The sequence below is a fragment of the Anopheles gambiae genome, chromosome 3 (assembly GCF_943734735.2).
Source record: "Anopheles gambiae chromosome 3, idAnoGambNW_F1_1, whole genome shotgun sequence".
Classification (NCBI taxonomy): domain Eukaryota; kingdom Metazoa; phylum Arthropoda; class Insecta; order Diptera; family Culicidae; genus Anopheles; species Anopheles gambiae.
In genome coordinates, this window is record NC_064602.1 from 9258734 (window position 1) to 9284045 (window position 25312).

General features: G+C 45.9%; 1 protein-coding gene across 1 annotated transcript in view; it reads left to right on the top strand.

Moving 5' to 3' along the window:
- LOC1277648 (probable nuclear hormone receptor HR38) overlaps positions 1-25312 on the top strand; it is a 99966-nt gene that overhangs the window by 26360 nt on the left and 48294 nt on the right. The window lies entirely within an intron of this gene.

Consider the following 25312-nt stretch of genomic DNA (forward strand, 5'->3'; position numbering starts at 1 on the left):
AAGGTCGATATTCATAGACGAACTGAAAAAACAGGGTTTGATCTTAAAATAGTAGACTAGTTAATCGCTCGTATTAATTTGAAATCCAGAGTAAGAAAAATGGCCTCAATATTTTGGAATTCGGAAATAATCTCTGGGAAGCACAAAGGTCACCAGAAAAAAAGAGTAAACATCTCCACATGTAAATATATATCACAAAACAGTGTATCTCCATGTCAAGACGATTCCCTACCACCGCTTTTTACTCGATTTCGACAGTTGATTGGTGCGTGTGTGAGCTTTTTTTCTATTTTCTCACATGACTGTTACCTTCCTGACACATCTACTACCCACCGTCTTCTCAGCGCAGTTTTATTTTTACAGCTCGTTACATGGCGCTTGAGATTTGTGGGTCTTGATTAGGCGCTCGGGCGCGTCTCGAACAGAGTCGTCAAATTTGTGACACGAGCAGTGCGAGGAGTTCCTGCTAATTGCTCTCACCGTCAATAGGGTGGTTGTGTTTGATTGTTTGTGAGCTAGCAGACGGATACGACTGTGTTACGTTTTTACGATGCTACGAAAGTTTATGTTCAATGTTGAAACTCATGAGAGGGATATGTTTAATGATGAGGAACTGAATAATGACGCGTCGCAGGAAAGCATGTTTAAGTTATTAAATATGCAAAAATGCTCCAGCAGAAGGATGGTTTCAAAACAATACAAAGCATAATTAAGTATATTTTAATGCATAAAATCTAAACAAAACTATAAAGCAACAGTGCACAACCTGAACACATCCAATTTGCCTTACATTTTCATTCATTATTAATATTGCCATAATAAATCATGCCGTTCATGTCGAACGCGCATCTCGTGTACAATTTTTAGCAACAAACACTCTCGCTTTGTTCGATCGAAAGCGCGCCGTCTCTGGGTACCGTCGAGACCAGCACAACCTTCGCCCAGTCTGGGCTCCAGCATGGGCAGTGAACGGGCTTCAATTTTTGCATAATGTTTCCTGCGAAAGGATGTTGAGCCCTCAGTGAGCCCGAGCGAGGTTCTCAGTTGTAGAAGCGTTCCGCCGCCTTCGTGTGAACTTTCTGTTTCATTAACATAAACGTCCGACACACGGCGAGGCTATATATTTCCAGAGAAAAAGCTCCCTAATGAGAGGAGTATTGAAGTGAAGTTAAATAAGGGAACGATTGAAAATTAATTTTAAACCTATTCCGAAGTCTATCTTTATGAACACGCTATGGTAAGCGTCAAGCGTTTTCGTTGGCTCCAAGTTTATCAGTTACGTGTGAAAAGGCACTCAAAATATTGATAAAAACGTAGCAAACGGTTGATGGGAGATGGGAGAGTATTTGCATAACGTCTCCATATACCGTTTGTTGCTATTTGATGCAGACACAAAAGCATCAAACACCTGATTGGCGGCCCCCTATTCGGATGATCTTGCCCGCGCATCGTACAAAGTGAAACGGGGAAAAAGATTGAAAAATGATCGCCCTTTGTGCGCTCGGCTCGATAAATCAATTATTAATTTAAGGGATAGAAATGAGAAAAACGGGTCGACACCGATTCGCTCAATTGAAAAGTCCCGGGGAAGAACCAATGCTTGCCGATCGTCTGCACCGGTGCCTTCGGACAGCCAATTGACATAATTGTGTAACGTCAAACATCGAAGTAATTTATCAAGACAAATCATGCTTTCAAACACCGGGGCTGGGTGATGAACCCTCAGAATCGGTGAAAAAAGGAGAGAAAAATCATAAACCAAAAACGAAGCATGCGTAAAGCTTGGGCCTGTTATGGCGTATAGTACATGCACAAACACACATACTGGGCACGATCGCGAACGACCGGCGCTGAAAATAATGCTGTGGAGCAACATTGTCCATAATGAAGATGATCACTCATCAGCTGTCATTTTTTACACCCGTTGGTGGGCAGTGGAGCTAGCAGTCACAACAATGGTGTTGCGCGTGTAAGAACGAGACAGCATCCGCGGTGCCGGGTTCGATAGGGAAAGTGTTAGCGATGGCTAGAAAGACTGTGGCTGTGGGGAAGTGTTGTCAATCAGGCGCACGGCACGTTTTCAGCGGCAACAGAGCACCCGGGATGAAATTTGGAGGTGGCCCCGCCACCGCACCAGCGTGGCGTAACCGGGCATCCCGCGGTCAAACTGTCCACGCACAATCAACACACGTCCACCGTGCGATCAATCATGCGCGCTGAGCAGTCTGATCGGTTGGCGATCCGAAGGGCTACTTTGTTTTGGTGGCTGGACAGGCTATTTGTCTTGTACTTTAACCTCCAGTGGGTAATAGAAAGAGGGGTTTTGGGCAGATTCTAGAAGAAATATTGGAGAAGTATTACCAAAACACACACGAAACGACAATAAATAATTGCAAGACCTTCAAGCGAAACCTTCCCTTTGGGACGCAAAACACCGTTTAAGAACCCTTTTTGCGATCAGCTTCAAATCATGGGAACGAAATTCGCTGGTGGTGCGCAAGCACAAACCAAACACTCGCCCAAGGACTCATCTTCACCGCAGCCAGCACTCGTTAATCATCGGCGTCCTTTGGTTGATAAATGTGAATGAGAATAGTGTGGATCGCCAAACCTTAGCCGAAAGACCATTTATTTGTTGAAACAAACGAAGGTATCGTTTAAACGCTACGCAGCATACCTCGCCTCGCATGCGTAACACACGTTTTCAGGGCGGCGGGGAGTTCTTTACACCCTTTCCCAGCAGTGTCCAGCGCTGAAGACGGTCGCTACTAATTGTTATCTATTAACTACGTGCTTTTGGGGCGAGCTTGAACCATCCTTCCAAGCTTCGTTTTTACGACATTTCGTTTGGGAGCAAATCCATGCCCCGGGAGGTTATGGGCCCAGAGCGTCAGCAGCAGCAGTTTGAAGAAAGAGGCTGCTTGACTCTAAAAGAGAGAAAAAACGATGTGTCTTTAGGCGTTTGAAGAGGAACGATTTTTTGTTGTGTTTGAAATGAGTTTCGCAAAATGTGGGTTGAAAAAAGGCACAATTGTAAGGTGAAGAAAAGAAAAAAAAACGGAAAGCTTGGTACGATCGCTTTTGCGTTTGTTTTGATCACTACCAACACCGGTCGGGTTCGTACACTTCTGCCAAGATCGGTGTGGGTTCGGTGCTGTTGCAATTAATTTTTATTTACCACTAACTCATACACTCATCGTAAGCGGACGCGGAGACAGAGAAGAATTTCAAGGGGCCGGTGCTCTGATTATTGATAATTTTAATTAACCTCAACGCCTGCGGTTGGTCCAGCTTTTAATGATCGCTCGGTGCGGTTGTCAGTGTTAGCTGGCTTGGTGTTATGAGTTACCAAAAAGTTGACCCTTATCTAGGCGGCCAGATTGTGCGTAATGGGGACGTGTTTATGGCGATCCTGTTAAGGGATCTCGACGTCTGCTTAGTTTTTTTTTTGGAAACACTTCTCAGCCTTAGGGTCAATGTGTTGCTTAACGCAAGATTTAAGCCGTTTATGTAAGCCACAAGATATACATTTGGATGCTGATTGTCATAACTTCTGCCTAATGTACCTATATCCTTGGGGGTTCACTTTACGTCAACCACATTATCCTGCACAGTGCATCTTAGTGTTGCAACCACCCGAATGACGCCACTAGAATGATCTCTTTCATAATGCTGTTGTGCTGAACGTCCGTGGTTTAGTCGTGAATCCGCGATTAGTGGAATCTTACGCAAAAACAGAAGCAAGCGCAATCCAGCAGTGCCCGGCATGCGATCTCAAACACATACGGCTGGTCAGACTTACTTCATATGTGTGTCTGACGTCAGTGCGTTAGCTTTTGGGAGCTGTATAGAGCCTAAGACGTTATATAAACCCAGGAACGCATCCTGATCCTGGTCCGTAGTGATGGTGGTACTGCATTGCCTTCGTCCAGTGCGGAAGTACGATGAGCAACAAAAGAACCCGAAAAAGGGGAAGAGTGTGAGGAAGTTAATATTTAACTGCAATCGGCTGAGATCGATTTGTAGTAACGAGGTACTATCTTCGCTTCGCTTTAAAAAACATAGGCGCAAAGGGAAGTAGCACTGTACCTTCTGACCCCCATGTGCCAGCGCAAGTATGTGTGTATCATGTAATCAATTTTTTGACCCAGCCTGCTGCTGCTACCGCTGCCCACACACACAAACAGCAAATCCTTGCTGGATGCGGACTTGCTTGGGAAGAGGGCTGCCTATGGTTTTGTCGGTGCGGTGTATTGTGTTCGATTAATTTAATTTGACGTCACCGGGTGGCTGTTATGTTGTCCATCTTTGTGAAAACCACAACCTTCCGAGGGGTGGTTCGGGGGTATTATTTTGTATGTGTTGTTTCACCTTCCCCCGCTCATGGTTGTTGTGCACCGGCAGAGGGATTCGATTAAAACTTGACAAGTAACAATGAGCGGGGTGGAACATTGCTGGAACTTTCGTGCAAACCAAATGACAGGTGAATATTGATACGGATGTACGGACCGAAAGCCGAGACGAAAGGGGGCGATGAAAAACAAAACCCACCCCGCTAACGTTAACGACCTACATTGTAGGAGCGAAAGGGAGCGTAGGCGAGAGAAGAGAGAACAAATTTTCCTTGAATTATTTTTACCCACCACCTCAGCTCACCTACACATAGACACGCATACATACACGCGGTTGGCGGTTATTGTGCGAAGGATATGCCTCCGGAGAGGTCGCCGTTGTAATGGGATCAACGCGGGAATGCTAACGGGGGGGAATATAACGAATGAATGAATTTTTCAGCACCGTACGTCCGATTCCGATGTCCTGCCGAGTCCTTTTGCTGCCCGTCCTTTTGGAGTGGTAGAGTATGGGGCGGTTTGGGTCGGTCCAGTCGGTCCAATGTCCGGTGCTCGATAATGCGCGCGTCATTGGATGATTAGGTAAAGCAGCTTCACCTACTACTATTGCGTTGCTTTCGGCTCTCCGCTTCTCCGTTCGGGGAATTTGTACAATTATGAGGAGCCGGGAGTAAGCGGACCCTTTTTTGCATTTGTCACAAATACAGACGAACGGAATGAGAGGAATCATTTTGCCGGGGTTTTATATAATCACTTCCAGTTACTGGGAAGTGGTCAATGAATTGGAATCGTAGGAAAGGACAAGGAGTTTCTGGGAAGGTTTGAAAATAGAACAATATTGTAGTGGTTTTGGATTGCAATTCGTGCGTGTAAAGAGATACTATGATGGAAAGTTTAAGAGTTAAATGTTTACTTATGCTTTTAAAAGTATCTTCTAAAATTTGTCGCATTTCTTCATTAATTCGGTGAAAATCGAATATCAATAACATTATAAAATCTGATTAATGTGGCAAAGAATATTCAAGTAAGAAATATAACATTTTGCTTCGTATACTAGCAGAAAACTCTAAACAAGAAAATGATGGAAACCATACCGACAAACATCCGTCGGTGTCGTTGATGCCACACACCGTTCGAAGCTCCTGCTCTACGAGCTTCATCTTCCTACTCGCAGCGCTTTGTGGAAGGAAATTATGAATGAAACTGTTCGCAACGTATCCACCCCCGTCGTTCGTGTTGTCCTGGTGACATCGACTGCGGCAATTGTACCGGTGACGGATGCTAATTTTAATCGTTCCATACCGTACCGGAATCGGACGTCATCGTTGGATCACCAACCGATGCGACGGACTCGGGAAGCAAAGGAACCAGAAAGCAGTGATAAACTGAACCCGAACCGAATGGTTTGCTTGCAGTGGGATGTGGTGCCGGGCGGGCAAGTGATTTCATAATTACTTTCGGTTTTGACACATGTTACATAGCGCTTTAATGCGCTTTACGCCCTTTGCAACAACAACAGCAACAACAACAGTAACATCAATGACGCTCGCCGAGCGGTTATGCTATTTGCGAACGAGAATGTTCCAGTCGAGTGATAATTTTAGGTGATGGAGAAGCATTTGAAAATGTGCGTATTGTTTCTAGCTTCTCTTTTTTGGGGGGTTTTCCTCCAGTGCAGTGATACTGAAACAGTGCTTACATAAATCAATCAATGCTGGCGGGTGGCACCTGGATAAAATCGAATCTATTTTTGATGATTTTTGTACGTAAACTTTGTTTCTAGTGATAGGGTGGGGTGAGTTGTTTGTGAATTGCGTTTCGATTTAAGGAAGCTGGCTGGATAAAGCCGGAAGGAATCGCTTCATTTGCACGCCTAATTACTTTGTGTAAAGTTTGCTGCGCGCTTATCGAGTAGCAAATATTCAAAAGCGATTTTCGATGTTTCTCCCTTTCGGGGACGAGCATGGCAGAATATAAGGCGTTGACAAGAAAACTAAATTAGTTTTATTAGGCTTGTGTGATGCTAGATTGGGACATATTTTGTAACCTATTACAACTCTTCTAAAACGTTCATCTTTCAGTGTTTTTCCACAAATAAGCAATTTGATGATATCATCTCGAATTGATAGACCGCCAAGTCACTCTCGAATCGGTGCGATTAAATAACGAAAGTGCCCTTACCGCAAGCGTTATCGACCAAATCTAACCTCTGCAGCTCTACATTCACTCACACGTGCATGTTTTCTAGCCCATCTCGCGTGTGATAAAACTCATTTGATGCCATCGTAAACGCCAATAAACACAAATCACGAACGCAGCCGCGGCGGTGGGAGCGATTTCGTTTGGCGTTGAAAATGATGGACGAATCACGAAAATCATTCACGCACAATTCATGCCGTGGAGGGACCTGAAAATGCCCTAAAGCTTAAGTCCTTGATAGGGAGGCAGGAATTTGGACGGGTTCGGACATCCATCACCGAATCATCGGCCCATCGGGGTGGTGCGAGAGCATCACCATCCCTCTGTCGATGTGTGTGTGTGTGTGTGTTTGCATATTCATGAGGGTTGTGAAAATATGACCACTGTGCGTGGTCTTCTTCGTCCTCCACTGGTACCTACCCTTTTTTTTTGGCTTTGCATTCACACACTCAGTCCACCCCTGTGTGTTAATGGTGATTGTGAGAAGCTTTGCGGGAACGCTGCCGCACGAAACGGTAGGAAAAGTGTCACCGCGTACGGCGGCAGACGTTCGATCGGAGCGCTCAGCCGTAAGCTGCCGCTGTGCGATTGCGTGGAGAGATGATAAATTTAGCCAAATTACCGGTCCAGCTAGCTTTACCGGTCGGTCGGTACGACACAGCAAGGCACAGAACACAGAAGGGTGGTAATTTTGTCGCGATTATGAACACTTTTCCTTCCCATGTTTACCTGCCCATGTGACTTCTGGTAGAGAAGCGATGTGTTGGTCACTCGCCACATTATTATGATTATGTTTTCTTTCGGGGCTGACAAAATGGGCCATACAGAGCTGTACTAAAACTGTGCACATGATTGTCAAACGTTTAAAAGACCATTTAGGTGCCCGGTTTGTGTGATGGAAAGTGAGCGATTCCGGACCTGTTTTCGGTGTGTATCTTGTGTGTAAGAAAACAAAGAAAGGAAAGGCGATGCAATCTACGACTCTATCGCTGTCGATTTGGATGAGTCACAGTGAGAGATGACATGATGTGGCCGCTGCTGTTGATGATAATGATGATGATGATGATGTTTACTGATGGTTGTGGTAGCCATCGGCAATATCCCACGATACAGCCGGCCAGTTGTAATTTGCATCTAATTTACGCATTTAATTCCGAATCCCATCCCGGAAATATGATGCTGTCTTTTCTAATCGTTTCGGATTTTTCGTCTTCGTCGTCTCTTACCCTTTGAGGCGGTGACTTTGGGGAGCTCCCAGCCAACCAAATTGTCACCTCACCGTATTAATCTTGTTTTCCCCGCACCGGTTTGCACGCATCAGATCGATGAGGTTGAGCTTCTAATTTTATAAAGGCTCCACCGAAAGATTTAACCGTACAGTTCGAAGCCATCGATCACTGAAACCGTTGCTCCACTAGGCTCAGGGTTAGTTCACATGTTAATCTTGGCTAGCTGTACCGCTCCAAGACAATCGAAATCAATCTCCTTCTACACACATACGCTTCAGCGCGCCGCCGCAAGTTTTATAGACATTGCATTTTGTGTATTTGAATAAAAATAACATTAAGCTTGAAATGAGAAGAGAGAGGGATGGTGGCGGAGAAGAAGAGACAACAAAACCCGCGCCTTGACACCCTGACACGGGGATCGGATCGGTCGCGAAATCGTTCCGCCGCGAGGTTCGATTCGGAGCGCGGTTTGATTGATCCTTTGTGTCGTTAAATCGTAGCGTAACGATACCAATCAGGAGTCGACGCCGAGGAGGCGAAATTAAAATTTTAAAGAGCAAAACAGCCAGCAAGCGACAACAACAGCAACAACAAAAAAACCAAACTGCAACTAGTGGGACAACTGACATATTGAGGAACGTTTTTATAGGGTGCAATAAGCAGACGCGGCAAAGAATCGTGCAAGAGAAAATGGGGCGAGCAGAGAGAGAGGAAAGAAGAAAAAACATCGCCAGCTTTAGCTAGAAAATAATCAACCATAAACAAAGATTAATTACAACCTAAATCACCATGTCAGACAAATGCTTGGCGTTTGAGCTCGATCGCTTACAAGAACTTGCAGTCTTGTGTATGGGTGTACGTCTTGTTAGTTGGCTTTTTTTCTCTCTGTTGAGTATTAACTTCCAGCAGCCTCAGTATTCTTAAGGTGGAAATACAGTTTGATTAATCCGTTTGCTCCGGGGGCTTGAAATTCTTTTACCGGGCTTGCCGGGCTATACACTGCTGATTTGAAATCCCGGAAGAAATATGGTGTGGTTGTCTCAACAGAGGAAAAAATAAAACGAAAAAAAAACTGCCTTCGTCTGTAAGCTCATAAAGGCGGGACGGATTAAGATTATTAACAGCAACAGCCTCTCCCGCGTTCGATTCTTAAGAAGTGAATGATATTGGTCTTATTTTCTTGTGTTGTTTTGTGACTGGATTGCAGTTGCAGTTCTTGCTGCTAGAATGGGGACAAAAAAGGCAAAGAGTGTCTTATTAAAGAACTATCCATCGCAGGCAAAGGCAAATGCTCTATCATTTGTGATCTTGATTTCCTGTCTGTTTAACGCAATCTCTTTTTTATAGAAACCGTAAATAAAATTACTACCTTTGGCAAAGAAGATTAGAATCAATTTATTAATTTATTAGATTTTCTGCAAAAACATGGTTTAAATTACAGGAAGCCTGTATTTTCAATTCTTTGCTGTTGTAATAAAATCCGTCCTTTATATAGATTTGCATTATTAATTTAAAAACTGAAACATACGAGACATTGAGCTGGATCGGTGCGCACACTTTTGGGTGCCTTAATCCTATCGGCTGCTGCACGGCTCTTGTACGAAATCTGTCCACCATCCCACAGATGGCAGTTCGATGGCACAACCGTGTGCTCACCAAATTTGAAGTTCCCCTCTATTTATCTCTCTCTCTTTCGATCACTCTCCATCATCAAAATTTATTCATTTGCACTTCACGGGCAACATTTGCATAACAGCGCAAAAAGAACGAAGCAACTGCAGCGTTTGCGATCGATGAGGCGGTAGTAAGCAGTCAAATGGGGACGCTGGCGCTGGAACACCGCCACCAGTCGCGACTCGGGAAGAAGTGTACTTGGAGCAGCAAGAAGTTATTAAGATGCATGCACCCATGATGCGGAGATGCGGAGTACAGGCAAATAAAATAAGTAGAACACTTAATACACTCCCGACATCCGGGGCCAAAACTGAAATCGAAAGCAGACATTGCGGGGCGGAACCGGAATGGGCCAACGAGCGCGCGCGCGCGCGGGGGGGAACCCTGTTTGGTGGCATGAGATTCAAAAACTATAATATAAAGATAAACATTACCTTCTGCGACGGGCTGCAGAACCAGTTTACAGAGCGGCGCGGCGTCAGAAGGTAACGCGACCTTGAGATAGAATTTCGCGTGCACAGGAGACGAACCCGCTGCAAGGCGAAAGACTTCAGACGTGCGCTGCACCCAGACGTACGTTCCACCTAAACCTGTTGGTATTGTTGTTTTTTTTTTTCTTCTCACTGCTGTTGCTTTAATTTATACGATGTTCTTTGCTTGTTATTCCTTTTTGCAAACAAAACAAAAAATCTCCACCTTCAAGATAAACCACTTCCTTCCAGCCTAATGAAGCCTAAATTGCTATAAATTTTCTACCTTCTCCACCCAAACAGAAACACACGTGCCCGGGCGCAGTCGAAATCTTCGCACTCTATCTCACCAGTTCGTTTCACTTGGCGCAGAATAAAGATTGCTGGCGCGGTGGCGCGCGCGTCCGCGCATTCTTTCTAAGCGTAGCGTAGCAATCAATAAATCCTCGCTAATTAATTGCCGCGATCATTTGCGGACAGGTTGCGTTGGTTTGCAATTTTTCATCGCGGGCGTTTGGTGCGAGCTCGAATTTTCTTTACCCCTCAAACGAAACTAGAACCGGAACGAACGATGCGCGATCATCTTGTCCGCAGGGACACTTGCACAATGTCCAAACAAACCATCCGTCGGCGGTGCGGCCCGCTCGGTTGGGTTTTAATTGTGGGGCTATCATTTATTTAAATTTTCCTTAACCTCCGCAGTGATCAGCTGCGGCACACGCTTAACGAGTCTACCGGTTTTGGGTAAGGTGCATTTTGAAAGATCGAAACTATGGCCACCACCATGGTGTGTACAATAAAATCAAAATAGATCGGTTCCTTGTCTTGTGACAGTGGAACCTCGCCTCATGGCTGATGGGGGCTTTGTACGAGCACAAATTGCCACAGCAAAATGGCATCATCGTTGGGGCAGGACACATCCTCTGCCCTGCATGGCACAGGTATGCTGTTAGCCCTGAGACAACGATTTCGCCTCGATGAGAAGCGAATTTTGATGGTCATTTCGCTGTGGTTGGGTCTGTTTATTTGGGGCGATTTTAAAATAATGACAACAAGTAGTAGGCGCCTGTTGCTGTTTCAAAGGGGAGAAGCAATTTCGCTTCCCCGTTGCCGTGTGATAGTATTAAAAATTAAAAATAAATTGTTAAAAACGACCTCATCTTCACGTACTACCGTTTAATGTAGTGATGGAAATTGCCTCTACAAATAGGGTGCCGTTGTTTTGGTTGCTTTATTTACCTACGGACTTTAAACGTTGGAAAGCACTCGTCCCTTACTTTCCTTGAACAGCTACCGCAGCAGCTCCGCAGGAAGCTTAAACTGGCAGAAGGGCATCATCCAGGCCGCCCAAGCCGGGAGAGTGACTTAAATGTTTCTTCGCGCTGTGGTCATTTGCATAATAATTACTTTACCAACGGCCCTGTAATCGCATCCACCACTGTTTGACCAGGATCTCACGGATGGATGTTTTGTTGTTGTTTTGGGTTGCGCATTAAAAATCATCAGTTTCGAGGGGGGGGGGGGGGGGGGGAATCCTCGATTTACCTCGGTTGCGCTAAAACTGGTTCATCTTTTCGTGTTGCTTTGTCACTGGCTGCCCGTGCTGCTGTCATGCCGTTTAAGATGTATTTTCGCTGTTGGCGAGTCCCATTGCACTGTTGGTCCAGTTTATGCGATTGCATGCCCGGCGTGCATTCTTGCACCTCGACCAGCAGTTCGACGAAATAGTTCAGTCGGGATGCGTGTCGTTAACAATGTGGTAAATTTTTCGAATCTCTCTCGGCCACTCTCGGACCTCGGGGGACTTCTGCCCCGGGATTTGAGGCGGCTGCGCCGAGAACTCGCCCAGAGTTGTCGGGAAAGGAAAAGGCCAAACGAGCTAACCGGTCCATGAACGCGAACGCGAGCGCTGATGTTAATACGCCTAAAGATTCAATTAACGCAAACAGCAATGTCATCACCGAATGTGCGCGAATGACGTGCTGCGCGAAACATGCTCGTTTCATGTGCGATGCGTTGACATTTTTGCTACTGTTTTAGTGCCCCAGTTATGGCGCGCGAGAGGGGTTGGAATGGGTTGAGAAGGGAACGGTTGAGGGCGAGGTGGGGGGGTGGTTTAAGGATGCATTCTCTCTCCCCATTGCAAGAGGGAGCTAATTACTTAGCACGGCCAGCAGGGTGAAGCTGCATTGCATTGGCTTTTTTTATATATTTATGCTCAGGGTGGCCCGGGCGGCCTTGGGCAGCGACTAGGGTGAATTGAAAATAAGAAATTATGGAATTGAAATGTGATGGAATTATATTATACTCCGTTCAGCAAAATTGAACAGGACTTAACAGGCCTTCGAAATTTGTTCATTTTATTGTAAAGTTATTTAACTATTTAAACGTTAATTACAACGCTACTGCTAATTACACAATCGGTAAACAATTACTCACACGAAGCAAACAATTAACAAGCAGCACCGAATGCATCCTCCACAATTACCGGCTCGTTGCACATGTAGTCCGCGATAACATCGCACGATTTTCGTGTTTGTTTGGACTGCGGGCCGGTATGTAAATTTGGCCGCTGCCGAATCACAGTCGGATTCGACAGACGGATCGCGATTTGAGGTTTGAGCGGTTGGAGTTGCTTTGTTTTTTGCTCCCATGTTGCTTCCACCGCGAAGATTGCCGAGTTGCCGACAAATGGGTTTGAGAATAATTAAACAAACCAAACGAAGCAGTGGAAGAAGGATCTAACAAGCGTGAGAAATTTTCTGCCCCTAGGATGACGTACGCTAGAGGCTGGGAAGACGTTTTCTGAGGGGGGAAACAAAACACAGACAAACCGCCACCGACCACAGAGTGAAGGCTAAAGTCAAGTGGAGTAGTTTGAGCGGGCGAAGGTTGCCAGTGGAACGTTGTGCTCACATATCTTTTGGGGTGTTTTTTTTGTTCCTTCACTCTCCCCGAAACGGTTACGATATCACCACTGATCTCGGATAGGAAAGCAAAAGCCATCTCTGCTAACAACGTCGGATCGGATCGGAGCGCAGTAGTTCAGCGAGGGAGATTTGTCGTGTCGGGAAAGGGAACTGATTGGATAACACTAATCATTAACCGTGTGTAACAGTAGCAGACTTTCGGATGAAAAACAATTAAAAAAAGCACAAGCAAATCCCAAGCGTCGCCAAGGAAATGTGGGCTATTCTTTCTGTGTTTTTGTTTCCCTTTGCTACTTGTTAATCCAACTCTGAGCGGGGCACCGTGGAAACTCGCGAAAGGCTTACGTCGCTCTAACCAGGGCGAGGAAGTATGTCTGTGGCTTAGGGAAATTGCAAACTTCCAACTTGCTCGTTCGCTTGTGTCCTCGGGCGATTTTGCTGGCTTTTGCAGAAACGACTTCGATCGTACGCCACATACACACACACACGACCGTGTAAGCGACGAACCTGGCGTTTGCAGACCTGGCGTCTGAAGCTGCTCAAGCGAAAGAGGTGCATGGGAGGGCGCACGTGAAGAATACATGCGACTAGCGTGCCTTTTTGTAATATCAAGTATTGCGCAAATTCTATAAATAATTGTACGACGCTTCCCTGCTTGGGAAGGGCCACACCGTCCGTGGCAGATGGAATGCGTTTAAGTAATGCGAATCGACAGAGTCGAGGGCGGGGAAGAGAATCGGGTTCGGGATTTATGAAACGTTTTCGTCATAATTAATTGGACGAGTTTGGGAGGAGAGCGTTGTTCGGCAGAAGGTTGAAGCAGCGCGTGGAGAAGCATGCCGTAAGCACGAGCTATTGTGAGGTGTGTTTGTGAACCGGAATTTGATCGTACACTTTAGGGATCTGTATTGTAGACCGATCATATCAGTATCTTTATTAGATTAACTTGCACAACGACATGGCTTTTGCAAAGCCTTGAATCATAATGAAAATGAAAGTCAACTAAAGATACAGCTTTAGATGAAAGATGGTTTGCAAATCGCAATCCATCGTCCGATCGTCACTCGAATGTTCCCACCGATCATACCGCTCTGTGTGTGTGCAACAATGTACAGTGTGCAGGAAGAGAACCGGATTCGTTCATCCGAGGGTGACATCGTGTTGGCAGAATACCCCCATCCAATCAATGGAGCAACACAACTTTTCAATCTTGCTCTCTAGCGCTGCGTGTGACTTCTTCTGTCTGATTTACGACCTTGCAGTTGGGAGCGCAGTAATAGTGTAGTGGCATGCCCGTTAGTCCACCTACTGGGCAGTGAGGTAAATGCGCGCGGTTTCGCATGCACCGCCACGTAGCACGTCGTCGCCCGTTCACCATTTGCCGAAAATATCGCTCCCCAAGGGTGCAATCGTGCCTAAGGACTTACTCGTCTTACCCGCCCGTTTGATTATCGTTATTAATCCTGCAATAAATACCCTGTCAATGTCACCTGCGCAAGACCTTTTCTGAACTTTAAGAATAGAGGAATCAAACGGCAAGGAAGGAGGCAAAACATACACTCACACCACAACACTTGCCTGCAGGCTATTCTCCCCCAAAAGAAAGAGTGAAGAAACAAAAAAACATAGACACACACACACGCCTCGTGTTCCGTTTGCTAATTCCCCTGCTAATTGAAGGACCCTCCATGTCCGCGCACGGAGTAGTTGAGTTTGTTTTTTTTTTTTGTTGTCGGCCTTTTTTAATTTTGGCGTGCGCTTGCGATAATCTGCACACCCGCTGGCGATCGTGCGTTTCGAACGCACCGTTCCCTCCCTCCCCAACCCGTGTGGGAATGTAACAACAGCCCGGCCCGTGTCGATTGGCCTTTGCGCGACTCACACGATGCTCTGGGAGCAGGCAGCAATGGCAAACTATTTCTAGTGCGAACGATGCGAGTCATTAATCATTCGTGTGCCATTTAGTGTCGCCCGCCAAGCGGCGCGATGTGTGATCGATCTTGAACCGCTTCTGTAAAAGGGAGATGCGATCCGGTGTCCGGGTCTAGAATGCTTTGCCATGAAGTGTGTTTGTTTTATGGGCCCCGCAGAAAAGGCATGAATGATGCTTCAACACACAACAACTCCAGAAGCTGCAGGTCTGATTGATTGTGTTTCATCAAACGTATGCCGCACCGCGAGGATTGGAGAGAACTTCCGTGCTACTCACTTACCGTCGGGATAGATTACAAGTTGTTAAATATCCAGTTGGTTTTTGTTGTGCCTTCTTGTTCAAATTTGTTGTTTTCACAAATTACTTCTGCAACGCCGAGAACTCGGACGTATGTGAAGTCTTTATTCGGCATTGCCTTGAAGTGGTTGTGTGGTCGTGATATGGAGCTTAGAAAAATAAAGAGAGAAGACTCATAAGAAGCCTGGGACTTTGCAAATCGATTCCGGAAATAAAATGAGAACCTGTAATGAAGCCATTACCTGATTAAACAATTTTGCATGCATGATGAAGCAATTGAACGCATTAAGCCGGACGCATATGCTTCGCTTCCAATGTTTCCTCTCATTTTCTGACCGCTTACACTGACACACACCCAAGGATCTTTGGGGTACGAGCACAGGTTTCGCTAAATTCAGCAAAAAGAATTTACTACACCACCTTGAGTGCGTCGTCTGGCGTCGTCGGGAGCGTAGTTTATTTTTGTACCACGACTGATAACCATATTTTACTATGCTCACTTTGGCGTAGTACACACTCGTTATCCCTGAGCGTACCAGACTGAGTACCATTCCATTCACAAAACAACGCCACAGTAGTGAGATTATTTATTTGAATAGCTATGCTTTCAAGGAGTTAATTCCTCTAGGAAAGGGAAACCTCAATGGAGTTGTGGTGTCGATATTTTTTATCACACATCGCCTTTACCTTGAAATAGTGGTGGGAATAAATGAAAACAAACCAAATCAGTCCAACAGCATCGATGTTCTGGATGCGTTCTGGTTCTCTTCCTTTCGCTGGCCTCATTTCGAACGCCCCGTGTGGAGAGTGTGTTCTCCCGACCAGCCCAAGGTCGCAGTCCAATGCTTTGATTTATGTTCCTGTGCGAAACGTAGGAACCGAATGAGATACGAGATTTTGAAAGTTCTACCCAATGAAGACTCTGTCTGTGTTTTCCCCCAAAACTTCTACGCTTTGAGCCCTTTTCCATGTTCCATCCTACACAGGAGGCAGTCGTCCTTGGGGCGCTTCACCGATCGACACAAGCCACCGGGCAGGAGGTAGCTTTTTATATCCCCCTGTTTTTACTACGACGGCTTATCACACCGGCACAAGCGGATCCATCGAATCCATTTTCCACGGTATGCGCTGTCCAGTTCGAAAGGTAGACGCCGGATAATGGAAGGCTAGACACGGACCTGTTCAGTGGGCGACATTGTTGCTCCATTAAGCATTTGTTTGAGGGGGAGTGAGCGAGGGCTGGTTTACGTTTGGAAAGATCATGGCATTGCTAAATCATCTGAAGTGCGTGACGAGTAAGCCGAGCCTCCCGTTTTCGCAAGCTGCCCAGTATCGTATCCCAACCCGGTTTAGTTGCGGAGGGTAGCGGTGATTGCGGAAGAATGGAAGCGACTTACAATTAAACCACGCTTGCACCAGTTGAAACAACCCAACATCTCCGGCCGGAGAAGGAACAGGAAACTTAATCCCATCGGAACGAAACCGAAAGTGCACCCGAGCATTGCACTCGGGCACTGTTTTTGTTATGAAACGGCAACCGGGTGCGTTCCGCACCGATTGGTGGAATGTTCTACGGACACGGCCTTGCCCCGGCCGTTTCCTCCGCCGTTCTGCGTACGGCCGTATCTTGTATCACTGCGTCTCCGATCGAGTGCGTACGTGCGGTGCGCATTCCATTCAAGGTTGCCGGTTGCGTTCCATGGGCCTGTGCTAGGTGAGCTGGGTGGCATATTGTTTTGTTCCGATTGCCGCAGGTATTTGAGTCGCATTGCATTTCATCATCGTAAATATGATCATTTCATTGCTGATCGCTCCACCCCGGGTTCGTGCCGTCTCGGGGCATTGAAGTTCTTTGTGTCGCCAGAGTGTTGATCTTTATAATTTTTTAAAGATTTATCGAATATAACATTTTATCTTAATGAGACACAAATACTTTGCTAAAATCACCATTTTTTCTCTATTCCAAACTGCTCGAATAGTGAATAGTGGCAATAAACAAATGCACTTCATTGCTTTCCACTAGAGAAATTTGGCATAAAATAAAAATAGCTTCTGCGGGTCCTAAAAATCCCCAAAAGCCCATATGGTGAAACATTCCTTTCCCAATCGGTTGTCGCTTCCTAATACGGCGAGTTGATGAGTTTCGGTTAGGATCTGCTCGAATTACATGAAAGATATCCAATGACCGAATCCGGAACCGGCACGAAAATTTATCGATAACGATCGAGATCGAAGCTTCGACTGTGTGTTTGCTCTGCCAAACGCGAAGCGAACAAAATACGAGATCGTACGAAACACTTCTTTATGAGGATGTAGCTTATGATTTATTGTCTGATTAGTGGGGCTGCAGCATGTAGAAATGGAGTTTCTTGAACATAATTTAGCATATATTTGGTAGAATTATTTTAAATCCAATGTAACACTTTTTAACCATTTATAAGGACATTGACATTTACTAATCATACCTTCATAAGTGCAATTGAATGGCAATTTTAAGGACGGATAAGAACTGTACCGAAGCAATAAGAGAAAATCATTACCCGACCGTGAAACAGTTTACTGCCACGATAACCTATAAAAGTATGCTTACTACTACAAAATGCCTTCCCGTTTTTTCCTTCCCTCAATCGCAAACGCTCCCCGCCGCAAAGCAAACAATAAAATTCGAAATCATTAAATGCGATGCCATAAATTATGATTATTCGCACAAATAGCCTTCCACTGGGAGTGGGACAGCCTAACCCAGTGCAACCGACGCCGCATGCTGAGCCGTCCGTCGAAAAGAACGACCGAGGGTGTCCTGCTGGCACGCCCGAGCGACAGTTGCGTGAACTCATAAACACCACAATTGCGTGACCATGGAGCCCGTGGAACGGTTTGGCATCCTCCCGAGGCACAAGCGACCTGCACAAGAACGCGCACAATCGCACAGATGCAATTAAATCATATCACACATTTTTGCATGCGCTCGACTGGTGCGCGGTAGCAAAAGCCGTTTCGCTCCCCCAGCCGCTTTCTCTGCAACGAATCCAGTTGGAATGGTGTTTGGACGCCTTCCGTTTTGTGAAGCATAAACACCAACCGCTCGGCCGGGGTTTGACCCGCTGGGGTGCAGCACAATTGTTCGTGAGCTTACAACGTGCACGCATTAAAAAAAAAAACCGGCGCACTGCAGCCACCGGTTTACGCATTCGACGTTACACTATTTGGTGTCTCGTGATGCTGCTGCTGCTGCTGGTACCCGACCGGCAGTGGCTCGGGCAAAATTAATAATCATCTCACCACACCGGTTAGCCGGTGAAACGGTTTCCGTAAAAGGAAACGAGAGTTAAATAAATAAAACAAAACCGCCCCAAAGCCGGCGATGGTGGTGGTGGTGCAATAACGCAAGGAAATGCCAAATTTTTGTGTTAAGAAAAACCAGGCCCACACGATGAAGCACACGACGGGAAGGGAAGAAGGAAAACAGGAGTGGCGCATAGGCTCGGCTTCTGTGGCGGGTGACGGTGACGCCGCCAAATTTTTATCATTTTTTTGAGCAGCGAGTTCTTTTGCTTCCTTTCCGTCGCGGGTGCGGGCTCGGGATTTTCACTTCACCGCGCGGGACCAGTTTTTCGGTTGGTTCGATGTCAAACGGTGGCTGAATGCGGCATGAACTCTACAGTTCCAGATGTGGCTGTGCTGCGGACGTGTTCGGGGTGAATTTCTTCGTACGATCGTCGTTACGTTGAGCTGAATCTTCCGCTCTCCCCCCCGCCCCCAGGCTCGGGTAAGCTTAACTCGAACTCGCGCTCGTCTTTGGTCGCGTACAGGCAGCGTGCAAGCATTTTCGGTGAATTATTTGCGCTACATCAACGCTCCAAATGGAACAAGTCCAGTCCGTTTTTACAGCCACAAACTAACTTTATGATTCATGACAGATGAAAAAAAGAGAGAAAGAAACACAAAAACTGTAGCTTGTACGCACCATTTATGGCGCTGCTGGATAAAGAAATTCCCAAACGCCCCGTTTCGTTACCCTGCTCACTGTGCGGCCCTCGCTCCACGCGATCGGAATTGTTAAATTAATTCGTTTTTAATTTTCAACCATTTTCCGATTGCGTGGATGTCCTCCCCGAACGAGGGGGCAGTAGCGCACTGTTTGTGCACTTCTGAAATCTGACATTTCTGGCCTGTCAGCGTTGGTTTCTCTGCGGCCGTGCTTAACGCATCTTGGCCGTACAATTGGGCGATGATTAATTGGAGATTGAGGTGGAAGTTGGGAGGAGTGGACCGTGGCGGTGTGGCTGTGTTTGTGAATCGGGTTGACAAATTAGCGGCCGATTAAAATCGTTGAAATGTTTCTCGTTTATCACCACGAGAAAGGGAGGCGCAAAGGGTCGCGGTGCGGTGGATGGAGGATAAGTTGTAACGCTACTTGTGCATGTAATTTGTGTTGGTACAGAGGGATAAGCAATTGGACAATGTAGTCGTACAAATTAGCTTCAATTGATGGTTGATCTTATGTCCGTAAACGATATTGCGGTGAAAAGTAGAGAAAGTTATTTTTTTATTTATTAAAATCTTATAAGAAACATATATTTTCCACCTGCAAAAAAAACATCAAAAATGCTGTGTTTGCCATCGTAAATTAATCCATTCCTAGAATTAAGTCTGTAGGTCATTTTAAATTTCACAACAATACCCTGGGGCGTTTGATTTGACACACCATTCGATCGCAAGGTTTCAATCCCGCTGCTTGAATCATTTACTTAATCACACTTAAATATTCATTTAACTCCATCCCAAACATCCGGCCGTAAGGTGAGACACAACAACAACAAAAAAGCTGCTTCAAACCTCAAGCAACCATCCGGAAGTGGTCGAATGGTCGTTTGCTTCTCAATGTGTTGGATGCCAATTTTTGTGTGTCTAGCATATTATTCCCTTTCCATCGTGGTGGACTTATTTGGATTGTCCTGCTGGTGATTGTTTTTTAACTTTTTTCAAACAGAAGGTCGCATTCTGCCACTTTCAGCAACGGCAACAGGGTACCTTCAACAACCTTCAGCACAAAAGCCGCCACCACCGTAACGCCTTTGACCTGCCCGAAAATAAACGCCACAACTTGCGGAACTCCACTGCCAATTCCCACCCCAAATGCTGACTAATAATTTCTCACTCTGTGATTAGAAATTCATCGCCGTATCGTGGGGCGCAAAGATGATGACGATCATCACCATCATCACAGTTTGCGAGTGACCTCCAAGGCGGTTATGATTCGCGCGACTGCCACGCGCGTCTCCACCCTTATGTGAAGAAGCCACAATGAATAAATGATGAATCTTCATTCGTCACCAGTTGTGTCTGTTTAACCGCAGGCTCATTACGATGCGTATTGTTACTATTGCTGACCCCTTCGCTAATGTAACTCCATCACCCTTGCGCAGCGAGGCACATTAGATGACACCCCGAAAAAAGGTGAGGACGTAAAATCTCAGCCGTAACCTCAGCCGGGGCAATTGCTCCTTACTGTGTGTTGTGCTTTTTTCTTTCATATTTATCAGGCCGAAGGTCAGTGGCAGTGTTTTGTGCTGTGCGCACGGTGATGTTGGCAAATTATGCGCCACGAAATTATACAGTCGATTTTCTTTCTCAAGGTTAAGAGATTTACCAACACTGTGGTGGCCGGGTGGCCTGGTGGTCTTCAGTTGCGCTTATTTGTTTTGTAAAGAAGGTGATCGTTAATTTTTAGGACGAGAGCAGAGATGAAATGAGATTTAACATCGCAGATAAAAGCTTCTCGTCGCCATCTCACTCACGCTGATCGGAGCGCCTGTCGCACGTCGCCCGATCGGGGTCAATAATTTATCGCACACAGCACAGCTGGCTTCTGTCGATACGCGATCGATAAAATCGCTCAGTTTATGTACGAACTCTAAACCGAAAAAATGCATAACTTTGGATTGGACTGGACGAGCGGGCGCGTGTGGCAAAGGCAAAGGATGTGAAGTGAAATGATGTCGAAAGCTTCAGAAATAGATCCGATGGCATCATTCGTTGGAATAAAGTTGAGTGTTTTATGGGCAGGGAGGTTTAGAAGATCTAAAAATGCGTTTATATCATATACAATGTTGACCCGCAAGAAATGCTTTAATCGGGCTGCTTTATATAATTAGAGTTCCAATACCTGAAAACACATTTCAACGCACCTCTTGCCCAATGGAACCCAACCAACCAAACCGAGCTCTTTCGAAGCAAATCCTTTGTGATGAGCGAGAAAGCATGTCACGCATCTCACGTGTTGCCATGCGAACAGCTGCGCGTGTAGATGTGTGAGTGCGCGGAGAAAATTGATGGATGACGAATGGAGGAAGGGGAGGAGCTTCACTCTGTCGAAGCATCTGAAGGGGGGCCGAACGCTCTCTTCACATTTTGCGAAGAATCAGTTTAACTCAAACGCTTGGCAAAGAGGGAATACTACTTTGAGGCACTAAATATTTCAGGCAATGGAGTCGTGGTCTATTAGTATTAGTATAAATTATTTCCTTTGCCCCATATATGAATTAATTTAAAGGAATAAACATTAACCTGAGTAAAATTTCAAAAGTCACTTTTAGCGAAAAACTTTTTCCAAATGTGTTTTGAAATTCTGAATCGATCTTGTAAAGACAGTTTTTTCATACAATGCGTACGTTTTAAGATATTTGGAAAAGTACGGTTCGTAGGGTGCGCGGATGATATACTAGCAATGCTATTACAATGAAATGCTATTCCGCTCTATCAAATTTTCAGCTGAGCGATTTTGTCTGTTTACTTTAGAACCGCTCCATTATTATTGCGCCTTTTACGTCCTCACGGGCGAATTAGCAAATAGTTAAAGTGTTAGGCCCGCTTGTGTTGAACAGTAGATCCACCAAGTACCATGTATCAACTCTCTGATTAAATGTCACGTAATAAATAAATCTAATATTTCTCCTTCCAATTTCAATTAAACACATAATCACTGCACATAAGGTAGGAAGATAGATGAGAGGAGGAGGAGGAGGGAGAGGGGCTATATAAACACGTACGTAAATAAATAGGGGACAGAGGGGGCGCGTGTGAGCGAACGCGGGGCAGCAAACTAGAGAATTTTTTCTTTCTCTTTTGTAGCATTTCGGCTAAACACCCGAGCTTAACTTCGGTAGGAGCTGCCTATCAAAGTTGATACACCTTCGGTAGAGAACTTCTATCGAGGCTATATCGAAGCAAATTTACTTCGAATGAGCACGGTTTGGTTAGTTGGGAAAACACAACTCTTCGTTTTCGAAAACATCGTCCCATCGATCAAATGCTGTAAGCGTACTTGTATCTTGCGACGCCAACGGTTGCACCTTACCAGTGGAGCATGTTTACGTACCGAACGCATCAAAGCTCATTTCCCAAGCGCGTCAAAGTCGATTAAATTCGATGGGCAATTGCCGGCCGCAAACGGATTTGTCACTCATCTGCCTTGCAGCCTTTCTCCGACGCCATTCAACACCCGGTCTCCGAAACCCACCCCGGTGGCTGTATGATTCATTGACTGAGAACGACCCGTCTGCCGTTCTCACCCGCTTCGATATGGGGAATCTGCGCTGTGGACCGCGTCTGGCCACAGTTGCCTAATGGCTTCTGGTTTGTAAATAATCGTAAACGCTTCGATACCAGTTTTCCAGCATGCCGTCGTACGTTTGGACGCGAAGGCGATAGACATAATTGGACGATAGCGAGAAAGAGAGAAGGAACGAAAGAATTAGCGACACGGTGGAGAGAAGTGGCTGGGGCCGGGGAGGACACGTTTCGAGGATGATTTGAATAAATTATTATTGATGGTCAGCTCGCACACTCCGCGCAATCCGTACGGCAATCGACGTTCGGGTCGCCTCCGGGGGTGTAATCTTCGGGGCAAAGTGCCGGCGGCTGCCGTGTTGCGTACCGTGGATCGCCTGGCGTCCGTGCGGTAACGCGCCATTCTGATGCGTACTTTATTTGGATAGCATCCTTCCATCGGGGAGGGAGTTGAAACGACGAGCTGGTCGGACGAATGCCCCGTTAGTTCGATTCTCGGTGGTAGTGAAAGTTGCGTGCATCGTGCTGCCGTAAAGTGACCGCAATGGAGCTGTGGCGTTTTTTCTCCTATTTACACAAGCAATAACATGTCGCACATTAAAAGGGGAATGAGTCAATGGGTAAGCATTAGTGCTTTTTGAATGCTTTTGAATTCAGTTTTGTGTCACCAGGTAGATTTAAAAATACTTGATTTTATTTATTTTTAAATGTAACACACTTAAAAGACATCATTTTCCTTGGTACACGGATTGTGTTACAAAGCATAATAACAAACCCCATTCCGATCGTTCCAATTTTGCCATGTCACGTTGCAGTTTCGACGTACACGCGGCAGAACATTTGCTGGATTGACGGGTGACCTTAGCCAAAAAATGGTCATTTCAACTGCGAAGCAACGTGTCGCATAGAATTGCACCGTGCTACATGTCCGTGTCGTCGTTGTGGCGCCGAAAAGCGACAGGGCCCCGAGAGGTGTGAATTTATGTGGCTCGCTGGCATCCCGATCGCGATTGTTTGTCCTCCGGCGCAAGGATCGCCGAAACGGCTAGAACTTGAGATGGACTTATAAATGAATTTTGAAACGAAAGAAAGAAAAAACGCACACATACTCGCCATAAAAGGCATCCGCGTGCTTTGTGGCCGTTCCCCGCTGATTTGCAATTAAAAGTGACATGCGGTCTGCGGTTCGGTCGACTGCAGCAGTGTATGTGTTTCAGTTCCTTCCTGTGACCGCCCGTTGGCCACACCGTTGGCGTGAAAGACGAGACGAGAGATTGATCGATGAGTGTGTGTTGGCGCGCGCTCCTGCGAACAATTGATTTTTTGAACAATTCGCACCCGTCGTGGTGCCGTCGCCAAGGACGTGACAAGGTTTTGCTGTTTACCTTCCTCTTTTTTGGGGGTAGTGTAGCTCCTTGCAGCTTCCACACGGCAAGCAGGAATCTACTGACAGTTTTTGACTATTCTGCGTGACAGACAAGAGCTTTGCGGTGAGTAATGGGATGTTTTGAAGCAAGCCAATGAGTGCATTTAGTTGGGTAGTGTGTCACAATGCGGTCACCTTCTGTGTGGAATGGCCCGAATTGGGAATCTCTTGCGCTGCCCTTGGAATCGAATGATGATACAAAGGCAATCGCATAACCGGAAGAAGCATTTGCATTGCACAATTAACTACAATCAGTCGTAAGGACGCTAAAATATAATTTTTAATTAGAGAGAAATAAAAGCCCGACGTAGCAGACAACACCGCATGAAACGCAAAATCAAGCCTGTCACATAAACCATTCAAAGTTATTGGATTAATTAAGCATTAATTACCGATTCTCGGCTCCGTTATCGTAACCGTGCTGGTAACGCGGATGTATAAAGCCTCATCCCCGGGTTGCATATATTAATTCACTTCAACTTGTTACTACCCGGCTCGCACAACGCTCCAGGAATGTCTGCACTGCAATGAGCTTTCCTCAATCAAAAGCCTCAGCGCAGAATGACTTATGGATCGCTGTGGAGGGATACAATCACCCCTCCCTGCCCGACAAAATTGACGTGGCAAAGGGTCGTAAAACAGTGCATCCTCTCGTGCAGATGAAAGGTGAAATGGGCCGTTTCGTGCTTAACGACTCAGTGCAGTGGTGTAGTGTGATAAATAAGTTGGCACGATGGCATTTACTGCTCCGCACAGCTCATTCGTTCACAGCACGCAAGGTCATTCGATATCATTCATTGATCGTTCGATAGGAGCAGGTTTTAAATCCATCCTGCACAACGAATCGTTAGACTCTGTTCGCTTCAATCAACATAAAATCATGCATCCAAAAATAGAACCAAATATTTCACACACACACCATCCCGGGATGTAATGGACTACGGCAGTGCCTGTGTGCTGCAATCCAGTTAGCGCAATCGCACAAGATTTACTTTCAAATCCATCAATCGACCGCTTAAAAACAAATAGTTAAATACAATTTTCCATTAACCATTCAATCACTCACGTAAGTAAACCGACTCACCCCGAAAGCTCCTACGCGTATGTTTGTGTGCTGTGGGAATAAAATCATACCGTTTAACCCATTGCCCGCTACCGGGTCGCGATTCGTTCCCAACGGCTTTACGGCTGCAAGACGAAAGACTTGCGCAGGTGAATGGGACACGAACC